We start from the raw sequence: 19,132 nt of genomic DNA on the forward strand, positions 1-19,132 counted from the left end.
AGGATACTCTTGTCAACCACAGAATAGAAATAATGATACCAGGAGTATAACTCCTTAGCTGTACAAATCATTTAATCTTCACAACAACCCTATGTGGTTATTATCCTCATTTTACAGATGATAAACTGAGGTAGAAAGAGGTTTCAGTAACTTGTACACCCTCTAGAAAGGAGCAGAAACAGGGTTGAAACCTCTCTGCCAAACGAACTACACCTGTGACCCCTGGAGGACATGGGATTTAATCTTCCTTCTTCACTCCTCTTCGCCCAATATCTAGCACGTTCAGAGTACTTTATATAATCCATTGTTTACAGACCACATCATGGATAGAACAATACTATTGTGTTCTTGACTACCCCTTTCTGAGTTTGTTACATCAAAAAAAATGTAATTTTAGAACGAGAGACTTGAGATTATTGATACTACTTAAATATTAGAACACAATTAATACTAACTTTGAAGAATGACTTCCATCTAGAATTTTCTCCAGTGTCATTTAATACCGGCATCCATTGTGCCTGTGCCCAACCTATGTGACCTTCTTTCCTAAAACCCAGCGAACTCTCTCCCATCCTACAGACTTTGCACAGGCTCTTTCCTCAGCCCTGACCTTCTTCTCCCTGATCTGTGCATGGATACCTGCTTCTCACAGTTCAGATTTTAAGCTTAAATGTGTCCCTGACCTCCCAAATTAAAGTAACCACCCAGACATCATCCCATCCTATTTTAATTCCCTGCATAGCATTTGTAACCCTATGATGTTGAACTGTGTGTCCCACTGGAATGAAAAAAGTGCCAGAGAGCAGAATTGTCTTTTGTCTAATTCACCACAACATCCCCAGGTTATAGAACAGGATACCTGACAAGTGAATGAATGATAAAATGAATAACTGAATGCCATCCTCCTGCCTATTAATATAGCTTCACCGATTTGACCTACAGACCCAGATGTCATTCAGAACATGAAATGTTACCCCAGAAAGAAGGCACAATTTAAGATTGTCATTACTGTCATTTAGCTATACAAGTTGCATGGCTCTGAAATTTTTATCAATGTCACAAAAATTACAAAGAATTCAGAGATAATATGAACTATTTTTGCAAAAGTGACACTTTCCCAGTAAAGAATTTTTGTGATTTTACTTTCCAAATACAAAACAACCTTTAGATTTGGGTGTTTGTCTTGCAGCCTAAAATACTATTAATGATGAGCTCTCACTTCAGTTTTTCCAATATGTATTTTATAACCTAGTAATAAAATAAAAGTAGATGAACTAGAAAGCATCAGACCAGAGATCTGCATGGTTTATTGAACCTTCAAAGGTAATCTGTATTGGTGCCTTCTCAGCTATTGATTTTTTTCTTTAATCTGCCTTCACTGTGTTGCTATAAAGGCTTAATATAGTTATGTTCAATAAGCAACTTGATATCCCTGAGTAGAAATTCAATAAAATGAAGTTTGTTCTTTTTTTTACTTTTAATGCTTTTACACCTGATAACATAAATAAAAAGCAATAATATCCCATCACTTTAGAAATAATTGGGCTCACATATTGGGCTCTTGCCATTCTGGTAAGAATTCAAAACTGACAATACACCCAAATAAATTGGGCCACTGATAAGCAGGATAAACAAAGTTAAAGACAGGAGAAAGTCACCACCTTATTAAAATAAGTGAGGAATCATTAACTTAATTACACTGAGACTCTTAGAAAGAAGCTGAAATCTCTACCTAATAAGCAGGCATAGAGTAAAATGAAATTTCACCAGCCAATCAATGATAGGACTCGAACCTGATGGTACAATTGTCAACAGTGAGCACTTAATTTGGCTTTCAAATCCTCCTTTGACTACTTTTTTATTCACTAAGATTATCAGTGAAGTGTGACTAGCTATAAAAGTGATATATGTGGTCTGGACATTTGCCTCAGACATGAAACTAAATAGATATGAATATAAAGACAGGTGCATAGCTGTAGGTAAGTGTGTTTGTGTTACGATCTGCTAAAACTCTACTATACAGTACAGCAGTGTCAAACTCAAAAGGCATTTTGGCAAGACCACGCTTCACTCACAAGGTGTTTTAACTTTGTGATCTTTCTAATTTAGGATCCTTATTCTGAAATATATAAAATAAACAGAACATGTAATAATAGAATATAGTATAAATTCTTTCTGCCTTTGCAAGGGCTTCTTCTGGGGACATAAAATTCATTTTAGAATAAAATACCTCATGCTTTGGCCAATTCTCCATCATGCAATACACTGAGTAAAAATCACTCACCAGCTCTTGAACCCGTATTCCCAAACTGCAGGATGTAGCATGTAAAAAAATATAGCACCACATAAATATTTCCAAATGAGAAAATGACATCAATTTTTTAAAGTATATTTTGGCAAGTCAATATTTATGGCATGGACATCCTTTATAGTGCAACCTTTAAAAAACTTTGAAAAAACTGACGTGAAACACACACCAACCATAGAACATGTATTTAAATTCCTCCATTGCTCATGCTGTTTGCAACTGAGCTTTCTACGCAACAAAATTAAGCAACTCCTTCTGATATCCAGAAACAATTTGCTTGAACCTCTCAATTTTTTTCCTCATTCATCAAAGAAAAATGTGTTGGCATTTATTCTCAGTCTTTTTTTAAACCGACCAGCATGCACAGCACAGTAGCTTAGCAATTCTTCATTATACTAATGGGGGGAGGGGGAGTTAACTTGACATCAAACCTAATTGACTAAAAATCTCACTAATTCTTCTAAATAGGGATAAGTCCTGCTTGATTAGTGACAGTAATTTAGTACAGAACATGTTTGAGAAATATACTTCTATTGCTTTTCAGAACTCACACTAACAAAGGGCTCCCACAGACAGCTCAAGGAACAGTGGAGATCCTTAAGAAAACCTGCCACATTCCATAGATTAGATTAATGTAGCATATCACTTTATAATAGCAACTCGGTGTTTCTTTAGATAACTTCAAAACTTTAGGTGCATCTTGCCTATAATTTGCTTCAAAAGCAAATTTTATAGATGCTGCCCAGATACTCTGCAGCCCAGCCTATAAGCAAAATATAATAAATTGTCATTTATCAGCTATGATTGATTAGTCGAGTCAAAATTAACAAAGTTCCACTATGCAAGCAATCCTCAACTCAGTACAAATTATATTTCAGAAGTTCATTTGTAAGATAATTGCTAGAAATCAGAACTGATTAGAGCAATGTTGCCATTAGGAAGTGAGCATCATGTCTGCGAAAGGAAAGTGGGTTTGGGACTCAAGACCCCAGGAGGGGATCTCATCGTAGCTTTGCCATTTACTCTCTGTGTGAACTTGAGTGAGTTACTTGACTTAATGGAGTCTTAATTTACTTACTGTGAATAGATTTAATACCTATCTCTTAGGGTTTTGTGGGAATTAACCATAATAACAGCTGTAAGGCACCTACTACAGTGCTCCATACTCTTACCCAGGGCATTTCTTTTCTTTTTTTTTTTCTCAAGTATCTCTCTATATCAGAGAACATTAGCTGGGGGATTATAGAGGTGCTTCAGTGGGTTCATGAATCCCCTTAAATTGTATGCACTAATTGTTTTTTTGTCTATTCTGTTGCAAAATCCAATGAGCTTCATCAAACAGCCTCCTAAGGGAAGTGATGAAGAACCAGTTTTCTGTAGAGAAATGTTCCAACATTTTTCAAAACTGTAAAAGGACAAGTGTTTAAAAATAAATAATAATTGGAGGATCCAGAGACACATGAAAAGATTCTCAGTATCTCTAGCTATCAGAGAGATGCAAATTAAAACCACAGTGAGTTACCATTTTACACCGGTCAGAATGGCCATCATAAATAAAGCAACAAACAACAAATGTTGGAGAGGTTGTGGGGAAAAGGAGACCCTAGTTCACTATTAGTGGGATTGCAGACTGGTAAAACCATTATGGAAAACAGCATGGAATTTTCTCAGAAAAATAAAAATCGACCTGCCTTTTGACCCAGCAATTCCACTGCTAGGAGTATATCCTAAGAACCCCGAAACACCAATCCAAAAGAACTTATGCACCCCAATGTTCATAGCAGCACAATTTACAATAGCTAAGAGTTGGAAGCAACCTAGGTGCCCATCAGTAAATGAATGGATCAAAAAACTATGGTACATTTACGCAATGGAATTCTATGCAGCAGAGAGAAAGAAGGAGATCCTACCCTTTGCAACAACATGGATGAAACTGGAAAGCATTATGCTGAATGAAATAAGCCAGGCAATGAAAGACAAATACCATATGATCTCACCTTTAACAGGAACCTAAACAACAAAACAAACAAGCAAGCAAAATATAACCAAAGACACTGAAATAGAGAACAGGCTAACAGTGACCACAGGGGAGAGGGGAGGGAATTTCAGGGGGAAAAAAGGAAGGATTCACAGGAAAAGTATAAAGGACACATGGACAAAAACTAAGGTGGGGAGGATGAGAGGGAAGTGGGGAGCACTGGGGGGATGGGCTGAGATGGGAGTAAAAGACAAAAAAACTGTACTTGAACAATAATTAAATAAAAATATATAGAACAATTTAAAAAATAAAATAAAAAATAATTGGCCTACATGCAGCCACCTGGTGGACTCCTTCAGTAAGCCCCCACAGGTGTGCATGTGGTCCCTTCAGGGTCACAGGGTCACAGAATGAGAAGTTGTTCCATCTATAAGCCACGCACTGTGGAGGCTTTCTGTCCCCTTTGCCAGCCAGAATCTAACTGTATGTTCACACCCCTGTTTGCTACTTGCCATCCTCCTTACCTAAACTCTGGAAGGTGGTCTATTGTTCGCAACTCCAGCAGGCCACTCCAGGCCTTGCTGAGGGGGTCAGGCAGAAGGCTGGCTATTGGGGGCTCTGGCTTCCAGGATGAGATGGCAGTCAAGCTGAGGCTGCAAGGTCACCATGCATTCTGGGCTGCCTGTGACCCAGGGTGGAAAATGCAAAATACCTCATTTGTCCTGCAATGGTCCTCCAGGCCCTCTGAGAAAGCTTAACATCGTGTTCTCTTTGGAGGAGAAATACTCACGGTGATAGCATTGTTTATTACAGAGCCTGGACTAAATGCTGTATTTAGAACTGAAGTGATGAATGAATAACTGGTACATCTGTTGGCTACTGAGCTTCCACACGTATCCCTCTATGAACATTCAAACTCCCTTACAACAAACAAAACAACTCTGTATTTCTAACTGTTAAGACACGTCTCTCCTTATAAGTGAGGATCATACAGCGTATTAATTACTCCTCGAATTCAGCCACAATCTCACTGAATATTCCGTGACCTAATGACATTATAATGTTAACTTCCAGTAACATGTATGTTAAATAATTTGAAAATGGTGGTAGGAAATAAGAAAATGATGGTTCTGTACAAATAAACATATGTATATTACAAAAAATAAATAAATAAAAATAATAATTGGAAGTATCCTCTGCACCCAGGTTACTGTTCATCCAATCTCCCTCACTAGCAATCTTTCAAGGTGGCTACAAGCATCACCTTCTCAGAAGAGCATCTGTGTCCACTTCGCCCGCATCTCTTCCAATCCCAGCACCTGCCACATCTTTCTCAACCCAGGAAAGTGTGTACAACTCTGCTACAACTGCTCTTCAACTACGCTGGGTTTACATGCCTGCAAGTATCTCTAAGGAATACCAAGTACATGGTAGAAGCCTGTCAAATAGATAAGAATTCTTTTCCTTCACAAAAATGTATTTATGTTTGGATTTCATTCAAAGTGGCCATGTGAGTTAATGAGAAGCATACAAATCAGGAAGCAACTTAGCTTTGCTTTTTAAAAAAAACTTTGAGTGGGTTGATCTAAGTTCAATAAATCCCCACCTCCCACTTTTCTCATCTGTGAAACGGAGATAATCACACTTCCAATCAAGGTTGTACATTAATAATATCAAAGAGTAATGAGTATATTCCCTGCACATGATAGGTCTACCACCATCACTATTGTTGCTATTAACTATTCAGAAGTGATAGTTAATAAAAATCTGACATACTTAGTAATGGGTTCCCACACTGGGCACTGGTTCAGAGACCAGAGAAAAGAAAATCTGCGCAGAGACAGCCTTCCAGGACATATAGCACAAAATGATGTTTCTGGAGCTTCTTACACAGGAGCAGGCTACTTTCACATGTGACTGCCTGGGCCGCTGAACCCTCGGAGGTTTGCAGGCAGGCCATTCTCTCTGTCTGCAGCAGTGTGGGACTCTGCCCAGATGGACTGCCGCTCTCTGGGCTTCACAGCTGTGCACAGCAGTCCCCAAACTCAGGGGCTCCAGGCTGCACAGGGCAGCATCTCCACCCCTCAGAGGATGGGCACAGTCTCGGGGCTGAGAACGGCTCCTTTCTAGGAAGCTGATCTTTTATTCTCATTTGTCTTACCAAGGAGGGTCCACCTTGATAAGGACTACGCACTGGAAGTCCATGGGGTTTCTTCTATTCAAAACAGAGCACCACCCCATTTCACCCCATCCCCTGACCATTTTCTTCTGCTTTTCCTTTCTAATGCTCCTAAAAATGGCATCGCCTAGTGCATGGGATGTTGTCCCCTCAAATCTCTTCTAATGACCCTTGACACCAGTTCATTTGTTCTGAAGGGAAAGCAAATCATTATCTAAATTCAATCCAACTGCCTTCCTAACCTTTATTCAAACTTGCCATTTGGTTGGTTCTCCTCAGACTGCCATGAAAGCCCTTGTTCTCCTCCTCTATTTTCTGCCAGCCTTTCATTGATATAACTCTTGGCTATAAATTGCTTCTGTGCTGAAATAAGAATCTATTGACTGAATAGTCAAAATATCTCCCACCATATCCTCATAGAAACCACACTGCACAAGATGCCTTCCTCCTTCCAGTCGATACGTGCTTATAAACCTGACACATAGTCCCACAGCTTGGTAGTGAGTACTCTACTTTTTCATGAGGTGCTCAATATGCTGCCATTGAAATAAAGACTTTGTGGCTTTGCCTCCAAAGACAGTGTTGTACTATGACTTTCACTCAATCCCCATTACTCCTCAGAAATGCAGTGATGTTTGGTAGCGTGGTAAGGGTAATATTAATATTCAATACCTTTTGTATACCTATGCTTATTCATTACTTTTGAAAGATTTTACTTAATCCTAGTAATAATTCTAACTGCTAGAGAGTTTTGCCTATTTACAAATACAGAAAATGAGTTTTGGAAACTGAAGTAACCTGATCAGTTGTCACTGTCAGAATTTAAGTAAGACCTATGACTAATTAGTAAGACCTATGACTCAAGTTCTTCTAACAAAGCAAGTTGCTCTAATTTTCCTGTTACTAATCTATTAACACACCTAATGAATAACACTACGGTTCAGAAATGATGCAATATTTGTGAGAAAATATACTTACACGTGTATTTAGTTTTTTTCCCTGCTTTAAGATTCCCAATTCCAAAAATAGAAAAATTGTGTATAGATTATCCATACTTGGTAATAGTACAGAAAAAGAACAAATTCTAATAAAATTTAACATTGTGAAAAACAGTAAGTTCTGAATAATGAAAGAGCTTTCTAAATGATGCCTAATTAAGGCATCATTTTTTAAAAAATGAAAATGGAAGCAAGCAACCTATTGAACTTAGTAGCATTCCCATCAAAGTCAGAAATAAGACAAAACCTCAGCTGTCACTACTTCTAGTCAACATTATCTTCTAAGTCCTTGTCAATGTAATGAGACAAGCAAAATAAGAATTACAACAACTGGAAAAGAATTAAAAATGTGCTTATTTGCTCTTTGATATCTGTATAGAAAATCAAAAAGACTAAGAAAAAAATAGAAGGAATAATAGGAGAAAGCATCAATACTGCAGGAAACAAAATCAATATTCTAAAATCTGTATACTCTTATAATATCAGTAATAACTATTTAGAAAATATTGTATGAAAGATAAATACCATTTGGGATACCTGCAAAGCTACAAACTAATTAGGAGTAAACCCCACAGAACAGTTTAAAGATAGTTATATGGAAAATTACAAAACAAAGGAAATCTGAAATATTATAAGGATGTCAGCTGTCCCTCAAATGATCTGCAAGTTTGATTCAATGTCAATAAAAAATCTAAATGATACTGATAGGGAAGAATAAAGATAATTTTCAATTTATAAAAGTGAGAATCCTTGTCTTAGAAGCTCAGTGCTTAGTAAAAATGAGAATAATGAATATAGTATTGTTCAGAGCAACACTTTTTGTGGTGCAGGGCAAGAGGAAAACAGAAAGCCCAGTTCAGACACTCGGATGCATAGAAACTTGATATACGGCAGACAGACAATGATCTACCTAATAAGAGAAGCTAGGGTAACTGATTATCTACACACACACACACATGAAAAGCCTTGATCTTTTCCTTATACACAAAAATAATTCCAGGTGGGAAATTAAACTTTAAATTTTATTTAAGAAAAGGAAGAATATCTACTTTAGGAAAGTTTTCTTTTCTTAACCGTGAGAGAGTAGGAAGCCTGAAGAAACATATTCATATATTGACTACATTAAAAGTAAAGCTTTAAAAAACCATCATAAATTAAGTGAAAAGAGAAGTCACCAACTCCAAAAATATATTTTACTCCACTTAATAATTAAATATTAGGATCTAGAATATAGGAGAAACTCCTGAAAATGACAATCACTCTCCTTGACCAAACTCCATTCAGGCTCCTCTGAGCTTTCTTCTCAACCACATCTCAGCCTCGTGTGTCTGCTTCTGCCCTTTCCTGGTCCACTATAGCAAGAATCCCGCTAAGGCGATTTAGTGAGAATCTCCTCACCCTTGATATCTGATCAACCTGGCCTGCCTTCAGCAATCATCTTATTAAGTTAATTTAGCAAGAATCCCTCCTACCCTTGATGTATCCCTCCTCTTAGTAATTTTCTACCAGCTGACCTCCTCATTCTGTTTATTAGCTATAAATCCTCAAAAGTCCTTGCCGTGTTCTGAGTTGAGTCCCATCTATGTTCCCCATCAAGTCAATCCATGCTGTAATAGCCTTGACAAATCTTGTCTTCCTCGTCATGTTAATAAGTGTCAAAACAATAGTTCCTTAATACAAATCAATTTTTAAAGACAAACAATTAAAACATGTGAAATAGATGAACAGGAAACACAAAAGTAAACTCCTGACAATTAAGTATATAAAGAGATGCTAAAGAATGCTAGTATTCAGTAACATACAGAGTCAAATCACAAGAAGACACTATTTCAAACATTAAATTGACAATACACTGTGGAAAGTCTGAAGTTTTCAAGTATTGTCAAATAGGTAGGGGGAAATGTGAATTCTCTCCTGCTGGTGAGGAAGGTGCGAGTAAACATAACAGGTGGATCGAATTTTGTTGTTACTCAGTAAAACTGCATATGTGCAGGCTCTATGACTTTTCTCGATATACAACCCAGTTTCTCACAGAGATTCAGGAAGACAGTTAAGTCTGAATGCCTTAAGGTGTCCATTCTACACCGTAAATTAATTTATCTTTTGTGCATGTGGAATGTGCTATGTATTTGTACCATCCTTAAAAGATAAGAGAAAATAGCCGCTTAAATTGGTTTTCTGTGGGGCTTACTTGTCTAGTTGAGAAAAGATCAATGGTTCTGAATGTGAAACTACCTAACTGCCCCCCAAGGGCATTTAAGAAATGTGAGGGTAATGGGGGCTAGTTTTTGGTTGTCATTCATGACTCGAGTGCTGCTGTTGACAGATAGCACCCCGGGAGCCAGAAATGCTTCATAGGCCACAATGCACAGGAAACCTTCCCACAAAGAATTGTTCTGCTAGAAATGCCACTAGGGCCCACCTCAGCCCTGAACTCTCATGCACAGGCCTGCGGAGACATGGAGAAGGGTGTACACTGTAGCGTCGTCAGAACAACAGCTGGAAAGAAAAAGAATTATCATTGTCAGAGAAAATAGATAGACAAGTAGTAGTAAGACTGCACAGTTAATATGAATCAGATAGAAATACAAGTATTCAAATCAAGATGGAAATGGAGAAGTTTCTGGTATTTTATCCTGATAATTGACAAAAGGTTGCAGTCCACTGTGAGGAGGACTCTTTGCATGGACATTGACAAGCAGTATGTGGGGCCAGAAATGGGCAAGATTTCTCTCCAGTTTCTAGGGAGGTTGAAAGGATGTCTCTTAGAATGTCTTGTCTTTAAATCTTACTTGTATGTTTTATTTCAAGACATTCATTTATTCAACAGAAATTAGATTAAAGGAGAGGGCTATATACAGAGGGAAAATAAAACCCTGACAATCTAGAAGTTATACCCGGAAACCAAATTTAGTAACATTTTGATCATGTTTGCATGGACCAAAAGCACATATCAATGAATTAAAATGGCAAACTACACACACACACAAATTAACCATTTAAATGTCTACCAGACAATTAATGAAAATCTTCCCTTTTTATTAGGATATTATAGCAGTCCATAACTGACTCTTAAGCAGCCCTTACTAGATTAAATAGTACTAATTTGGGTACCTTTCAAAGCACTTTTATAAACATCTTACCTGATTCTCCCAGCTAGCCTGGTAGTTGGTAGTAAAGATGTTCTTTCTTTATCAAGTTTCCTTGTCAGTGGTGATGCTCCCAGCCTCGCTGTGTGAGGTCAGGAATGTCCCAGCTGGCCCACTGATTGGCTAATTTAAAGAGTTACAACAGATAACCCTGAATCCCTCCTCACCTAGGTACCAACTAAAATACTTTCACCAAATTTGCAAGCCTGGTCCATGGTCTGTCTGGGAAAGCAAAAGCAGTTCTTAGTGGAGAATTTCCCTTCTGTGCCGAGTTACTCTGACTACTTCAAATCACTCCATTTTAATACTAATTTAATTTAGATTGCATGTACTCTCTCTAATGGTAGGGCTTTATTCACTGGTGTTCTATCTTGTCTTTCAAATTAAGATTTTTACATTTGCAACACTAAATTTTTCATCTTTATAATTAATCTCTATAAATTTCTATATCCATATTTAAAAATTAACAGCACTAACTACAAACCTTAATTCAATTTAAGAGATTTTATGTACCCCAATTATTTCAATAATATGACAATCAAAGGTCTTTCATCCATTAATTAAAGTGTCATTCCTCTAACGCCCTTGTCTAATGAACCGGATGTGTCGCAGTGTGACAGACACGACCGGACTCGTGACTGCCTCGCTGGACCACTGTGGCAGAGACTATGTGCAGCAAAACTGATGATGTCGTTCAAATGGCAAATTAAATCGGACTCCAAAGTTCCATTCCATTGAATTAGAGTAAATGTTTAGAGTTCTCTGAGTCTATCGGACAGAGATCATTGGCAGGTTTATAAGTATTTACATTCTGAAGTTGTCTTTATTACCAAATGGCCTTCAAGTTTTCAAAATCAAATGTAGGTAAAGTACTCAAATTGTAAAATGAATAAATAGTGGAGATGAGAATGCATGGAATTGTATATGCTTTATCCTTTCATGATGTTTTTCTGTTCCAAAAGAAAAATACAAGTAGAGTCAAAAGCCTTTACAATTTGGTAGAAGAAGCCCTCTTCCAAGTGATGACCTGTAAGTAATTAAGCATGTCGATTTAGAAGTTACTTGGAGTACTGAAAGTAAAAGTGACAGGATATGATGGATTACTACAATTAAAAACCAGAAAAGAGAAAAATTGGTGAATGGAAAAGGGAGAGAAATATAAAGTTATCACATACATGCAATGTGTCAGACACATTGTTACATAGTTCACCCACAGTAAATCATTTAATTTTCACAAAAAGTCATTAAACAGATGAGCAAACAAAGGTGCTGAGATGTTGATTAATTTTCCCCAAGTCACACAACAAACATTTTATTACTAAACTGTGAACTCTAAAGCCCTTGCTACCTCCTCTACACCCACCGGCCCTGCAAAAGAAAAGAAAAGTAAAGAAACGGAGATTCAAAGAAAGCACCAAGAAAGCCAAAATGGCAGCCGAAGAAGGATCATACTGCATCACGGATACCACCTAGTGCGCAATTCCGAGAGCAAGAGAGGGAGGCAATGGGTTTCAGTGAAAAATCTGCCTTTATGTTTTTGGTATTGAATCTACAATAGACCATCAAGTATGTTCTATACTACAGGAATGCCTCAGAAAAAAACAATGATGTGTTGAGACTACAGCATGCTGCCTAGAAAAATCACTTGTATCACTCTAGAAAATAGGTAGATTATTGAAAGTTATACCCAATTTAATATTGGAGGACATGATGAAGAGGAGAGAGCATGTAAAGACTCGTCATTGAGTGGAAATAATAGGCAGTGGGTTGCTGGGTAATGTTTAACCACATGGGCCTTGGAACCAGGATGACTAGGTTTAAATCTTCACTCGGTACCTGTGCGAATGTGGCTAAGTTGCTTAACTTCTCCACACATCAGCTTCCATCCCGTTCAGATGGAAATAATGCTTGTATTTACCCGCTAGGGTTGTTATGACAGGAGTAAATGAGTTAATATATGTAGAGCACTTCAGACAATGTCTGAGATGTAGTCTCATTTCAGGATTCATTAGCCTTTGGAAAGTTGGAAAATGCATAGTATAGGGAAGGAGAAAATTTAAGAAATCTTGGAGAGCACAGAGTCAAGAGAAAAGAATAAGGTAGTAAAGACCAGCAGGAGTGTTTAACTTTTGCATGTTTCTGAGCCATGCTGGAAGAAGAAGAGTTTTCCTAGACCTGGACATTAAATACACAAACAGTAACAAAATGGAAAAGCAAACAAAGAGGTTTTAAGTAAATTTATGATTTTGTGTTGGGCTGCACTGATAGCCATCCCGGGCCGCATGCAGCCTGAGCACCATGGGTTGGACACTCCCGGCATGAGAGCATGTTTGTAGACACGGGCAGAAGGAGAGATTCAGGAAAGGTAAATGAAAACAGAAAGCAGCCATGGGAAAGATGAGCACATTTGGAAGAACAGGCCTTAAAAAAGAGGAAGGATGCAAGTTCTGACACAAAAGGAAATGGAGAGCAGATGGGGACAGAGAGCAGATTTTCAGGAAGTAACAGATGAGACCACAATGGTCCAATTCCAAATAATGAGCTCGGTGTCTTCATTAGAGAATGAAAAGGTAGAAGTGAGAATTTAGGGGGAGAATAAAAAATGTTAGGAAAATAATTCTTGGGAGTATGAAAAGATAGTCACTAATGATGAATAAATGTACAGCTAATACCTGTGGGGTGCGGGCTAATTCGAGTGGACTCAAGTACCACTTTTTAAAGACTTTCACACACAGAGACCAGAGCCTCTAAAACGGCTTGTAGCAAGCAAGGAAACACAAAGAGCACATTTCTGGTGCTCTCTGGTGAGAGCACATTTCACCGCCAGCCAAGCTGAACCCAGAAGTCCTCCTCCCAGTTGCCTAAGGACATCATTTGCCTCTAATCAAACTAGCTTTTCCATGAGCAGTGGTCAATCAAAACCAACAAAAAACACTTCTGACATAATTTTATTACCTGTGTAGTTTTCAATTTTAACTGATTGTTAATACAACTGCATGCCGGAAAAATAGCTGATTTTTGTTCTTAAATCTTGTGATGTTAACAATCTATGTGATTTTAAATAATATACAGGTTTTGGGTGAAATATGGCAAACTAGACATACACATTTTTCTCTAGTCCTTTCTGAAAATCCCTGACATAAAAGAACAAGAAAGCCATAAAGGCATGAGGACAGAAGGAATGGAAGATGAAATGAAAGCACTGAGAAATTTATTTTGAAAGAGGAAAAGAGGAGAGTGAGTTCCAGCCGACTTCACAGAGGAAAAAAATTCAAGAAGCAAAGTGAGGCTGCGCCCAGAACCTCAGAAACATTGAGGGATTGAAGGTGCCCCGTCCCTCTGAAGGCAGCAGGTAAAGAGTGACCCTAAAACTAAGGCAATTACTTGTAAGTTTATTTAGGAAGGAATTAGAACCCCAGATCTTGTTCCCAAGGCAATGCAGCAAGGCAACCATCCCATGTGGTAACTAGAGATTTACCCTTTGGGGAAACTGAACCTGAGAGACCCCAGCCCGTGGACAGAAAGCACAAACGAAGGTTGGAGTGCAGTATGGTGCCGCAGTCAGATGTTGACACTGCTCCAGCCCCGCTCCCGCCCCTACAACCCCATAGGCGCCGCCAGGAATACCCGCCACCCTTCCCACCTCTAGGCAAGAACTGACAAAACCAACCACCCAAGAGAAAAGACTGATAGACAAGCCCCACGTACATGCACAGGGCTTCTGAACAGATTTTTGTGTTTCCACTTTTCAGTATAATATTACATAATATTTCATTTATATTATGGAAGGGTAGAAGGTTTGTCTGTTCTATCCCACTAATGCATTCCCAGTACTTAGAATAGTGCCAAGTATACATTAGATACTCTGTAAATATCTGATGAATGAATTAAGTATATTTAAAATCTGTGGACTCTCATGAAGACTGAAGAACAACAAAAATGTAATCTTAGCCCTGCTGTAGCTCAGTGGATTGAGCACGGGCCTGCAAACCAAAAGATTCCGGTTCGGTTCCCCATCAGGGCACATGCCTGGGTTGTAGGCCAGTTCCCAGCAGGGGATGCACCAGAAACAACCATACATTGATATTTCTCTCCTTCTCTCCTTCCCTTCACTTCTAAAAATAAATAAATAAATAAATAATTTAAACGTAATCTTTATATTTGTAGAGTGTCACTTCCAGTCAGTTATTGACAAAGTATGTCTCCTTAACATCACACTTTGCAGCTAAATTCCACTTCATTGCACCTCAATTTTAAACATAAAATTTACAATAGTCAATTTCTTTAAATGGCTGATATTAATTTTTGTTCTGTTAGGGGAAATAGGGGGGTTATATCACTTTATATTAATTTGCATCTATTCTTAAATGAAAGCACAAGAGGTCTTCATTTAGAAAATGAGCCAGACTACAGAAGCCAGGAGAAACAAGCTAGATGGGCCCTCTAGTGGCCTTGAAGAGCTAGTAACACTCCCGAAATAGCTGACATTCCTAAGGAAACAAGTAATACATCCTTATCTGTGGAATACAAAGAACAAAATAAATGAACAAATGAAATAGAAACAGACTCATAGATACAGCTGGGCCAAGTGAAAATGGTGAAGGGATTAAGAAGTAATTACAAAATAACCACAAGGACGTAAAATACAGCAGAAAATTCAGTGAATAATAGTGTAATGACTATGTATGGTGCCAGGTGGGTACTGAAAATATCAGGGGAACACTTTATAAAGTATATGATTATCTAGCCACTATGTTGTACCCCTGGGACTAATATAAAATAATATTGAATGTAAACAGCAATTGAAAAAAAACGTTAAAAAAGCAAACCACCAATAAGCACAGTCCTTCCAAAGCTATAGACTGGGGAAAAGACACACCTGGCTGCAGATACTGAAGTAACCTCTCCACATGACTACACAGTAATCAGGGGGAGAAAAGAAAATAGCAGCAAGTATCACAGGTTGAGATGTGAAACATCACTTGATGGCAATAACCGAGGAACTACGTTTCCACCCTCCCTCCTAACCGCCTCTGCTCATCCCCCATCTCCTCAACTGGGCCTGCACATGCGCAGAGGGTCCCACATGCATGCTATGCGCCGCAGGGGCTGCTGTGCCCAACACCCGCTCAGTCTGGGGCAAGAGTGCTAAGGTTTCACGTCATCTGTATAAATATTTAGAAGTTATAGTCAAGTTCACAAACTGTTCAATAAAATGTTTTTATCTTCCTACTATGCTTCCATGGTAACAAATTTTTTTAAAAGTTTGGGTAAAGCTATAATTTTTTTATGACTGGATATAAACAAAATACCACAGGCAACTAAATGTAAATATTATCATATATCTGCGCATTCTGTGATGAACCAGAATTGTCTGGAGTCATATTCACAGTGCCATCCCTAAGTCACGCATTGTGATCATTCTGTAACAATTGTTTTTTCCTACATTTTTAGTAAAATGAAGAATCATGCCATTGCAATCTAAATTAATCACACAATTTGTGTTTTATTGACAGAAATTTCAAATCAGATTGCTTTTTGTAAGTCACTCTTAGACAGTTTCTTATTATTTTCAGTTTGGAAAACTTCATTGTGTGGAAGCAGTAGCAACAGGAATTATCAAAGAAAACCTTAAGGCAATACTTGGAGTGAGAAATGGACCACAAATTTTACGTCATGCTCAGTCATTGTAATGGGTCACCTGGATTATCTCTGTCATGGACAGTATTTTAATTTTATTACTAAAATCACTATCATTTATATTATAATACCTACTATCTCTTAAAGTGATATCTAGGCCCATATGATATTTCTTAAGTTCTATTTCTTTCCCTTTTTAGTGCAATACAAAGAGAAAACTGAAAATAACAGTATTTTGCTCAATTTGTTTAAATCTCTCTTCATTCAAAATTATACCTTCAACCAAAATAGCCAGAAGATAGCCCCCATAAAGAACTAGGGTCAGGGCTCAGTCTTCAGGCCCAGCAGGAGGTGATCATTCTGGCAGCCACCCCTCTGCCTTCCGCTGGGCTTCTTATTCCTGGAGGTATGTTTCCAGAATCCAAGCTCCCTTCCACCTCTCATTACTAGTGGTTTACCTACTACTATCTGTACGATTCCACAGTTGCTTCTGTTCAGATTAAGGAAGTCGTGCCGCTGGCCTCCAGCCCTGATGTCAGAAATCACAGTGCCATTTGGTTTCCCGTTCCCTTGTACATGACCGCTTGATTATTCTCAGAGCTTTTAGAACATTCTTCTCTCAGATATTTACATGCCTGGCTCTTCTTCTTCATTATCCAGTTCCCCACCTGTCTCTTAAGGGAACTGTCCTGATCAGTCCATCAAAGAAGATCCTACGTGTCACTCCCATGTCATCAAGTTTTATTGTCATCAGAGTATTGATTGCCGCCTGATATTTTCTTGTGTTAGTCTTTTCTATACTGTCTCTTTCTGCTGAATAAACTAGAAACTCCACAAGAATGTGTTTGCTTCTGAGGCCCCAGTGCCTAGGACAGTGAGCAGCTATCAATAAATGTTTATGGACTCAGAGAACAAAAGCCTGCCAATTAGCACTTACTACTACTACAGCAAGAACGGCCTTTTGATTGATCTTCCTAAACTATGTAAAACAGATTCATGTCTGGGACACCAATGTTGTCACAGTGCTTATATTTACTTCAGACGTGTCTTCTGGCCACAGTGAATCATAAAGCTTTAAAAATAAAATCATACTGGAAATATTGAGGGGAATAGTATGTAAAGTATATGATTGTCTACCAACTAGGCTGGACACCTGAAACCAATACAAAATAAAATTGAAAGACAAATAAAGAATTTTTTTAAATGAGACAAAAACCTAAAATCAAACTTCTCGGCAGTCCAAATTATTTGTCCTCAGATAGCAATGCCCTTGGGCCAGTTAGTCTTCTTCCCTATAAAAAATTAAAGTGTATTAAGTTAAGAGTTAATGTCGTCATCTTGATTCTAGCAGAGCAATGATATGAAGAATGAAATTCGGCAAGGTGTGTGTAAGAGCACAGCCTTCGGCAGCAGGGGGCCTCGGTCCTAATCTAGACTTTCCCATTTAGGGTCCGAGTGTCCTTGGGTTTGTTATTTAACCCTCTCTGAACCACAGCCCCCTAATTATAGCACTACTTGTCTCTTTGGCTATTATTAGGATCAAATGAGATCATTCATCTAAATTTTAGGTGTAGTCCTTGAGCATTTAATAAATATTAGCTCTAATTATTAGAAGAAATTATCTATTTGAACATTTTTATATTCTTTGCAAAATCTTAGCTGAAAGTATCATTCATTACAGTGCATGGAATAATTTTCTGTCTCAACTTAGTGCAAACACAAATTGCCTCTTCAAAAGCACTTGGATTTTTTTCCTTAATCAATGGAAGAAGTAGATGTCAATCATGTTTTCTTTCCAGAAGGAAATTCACATCATCTTCCATAATGATCTTTTCCAGATACCTTTTTTCCTACCATTTTTTCCCCTTGGCTGGTTTTCCTTTTGGTTTTACTTTTAAATGTCCTCTTTTATATTGCTTTTAACATTGTAGCTTGTGACTCTGTCATTTATGAGCTGAGTGACCCTGGTGAGGTTAATTATCATCTAGAGCTCTACTTTCTTAATCTGTCAAATGGGAATTGTTGTGGACACCATTGACACTGTTATCCTAGCATCCTTTTTAATACTCACTGTTCTGCATCCATATTCCCTTGGGGCCATATAAGGGATCCAAACCTCTAAGGGCTTAGATCAGTCTAGAAGTAGACATCTAATTCAATCTGGACCAAGAAGACCCTTGCCCAGAATTCTGGATCTAAGACTGAAAGAGTCAGGTCAATTTACTAGCTGAAATTATAAGACATAAACCTCAGTAGTTGCTAGTGTCCACATTACCCACTTATGTTGCAGTTGGTCCGAGGTGACGAAAAGAATGCTGGGAGGAGAAGAAGAAAGGGTCCTACTGGTTCTGATGGTCCCTAGACTGTTGCTCTTCCTGTAGCTTGGCTGTTCTCTTAGATATCCAACTACCTTTCCAATAAATTCTTCTTTTTGCACACATAATATGAATTTGATTTCCATCACTAGAAACTGAAATATTTCTAACACTAAGAAAACAGACCCTACTTTGAATAGTTGATGTAAAAAGTAAATGAGATAAGATATTTAAGTGCCTAGCATGTAATCTGGCATATAATACTTGTTCAAGTAATGAGGCCTATGAACATTATTTAGAAGACAGGAATACGAATTCTAAGTTAATTAATTAATAAACATAACTTTGACAGCTTACAGATCTTCTTTCTTCTTACAGTTTAAAAATCGCACAAAGGGATTATTTGGTTTCTGATTGTGAAAGAGTTGCAAAATAAGAGAAATTCGCTGATTAATTTTGCTACAGGTTATCGTATAAATCTAAGTGACTCTTACATGGTTAAACAATCTCAGAGGATAGTAAAGCCTCAGATACAATAAACCACAATTTCTTGCTTAATTCACTA

General features: G+C 37.9%; 1 protein-coding gene across 2 annotated transcripts in view; it reads right to left on the reverse strand.

Moving 5' to 3' along the window:
• The window catches only part of SLC39A8 (solute carrier family 39 member 8), a 69,912-nt gene that overhangs the window by 14,667 nt on the left and 36,113 nt on the right, over positions 1-19,132 (reverse strand). The window lies entirely within an intron of this gene.

Source organism: Artibeus jamaicensis, unplaced genomic scaffold (genome assembly GCF_021234435.1).
Source record: "Artibeus jamaicensis isolate MK-2021 breed Jamaican fruit bat unplaced genomic scaffold, CSHL_Jam_final contig_452, whole genome shotgun sequence".
NCBI classification, from domain to species: domain Eukaryota; kingdom Metazoa; phylum Chordata; class Mammalia; order Chiroptera; family Phyllostomidae; genus Artibeus; species Artibeus jamaicensis.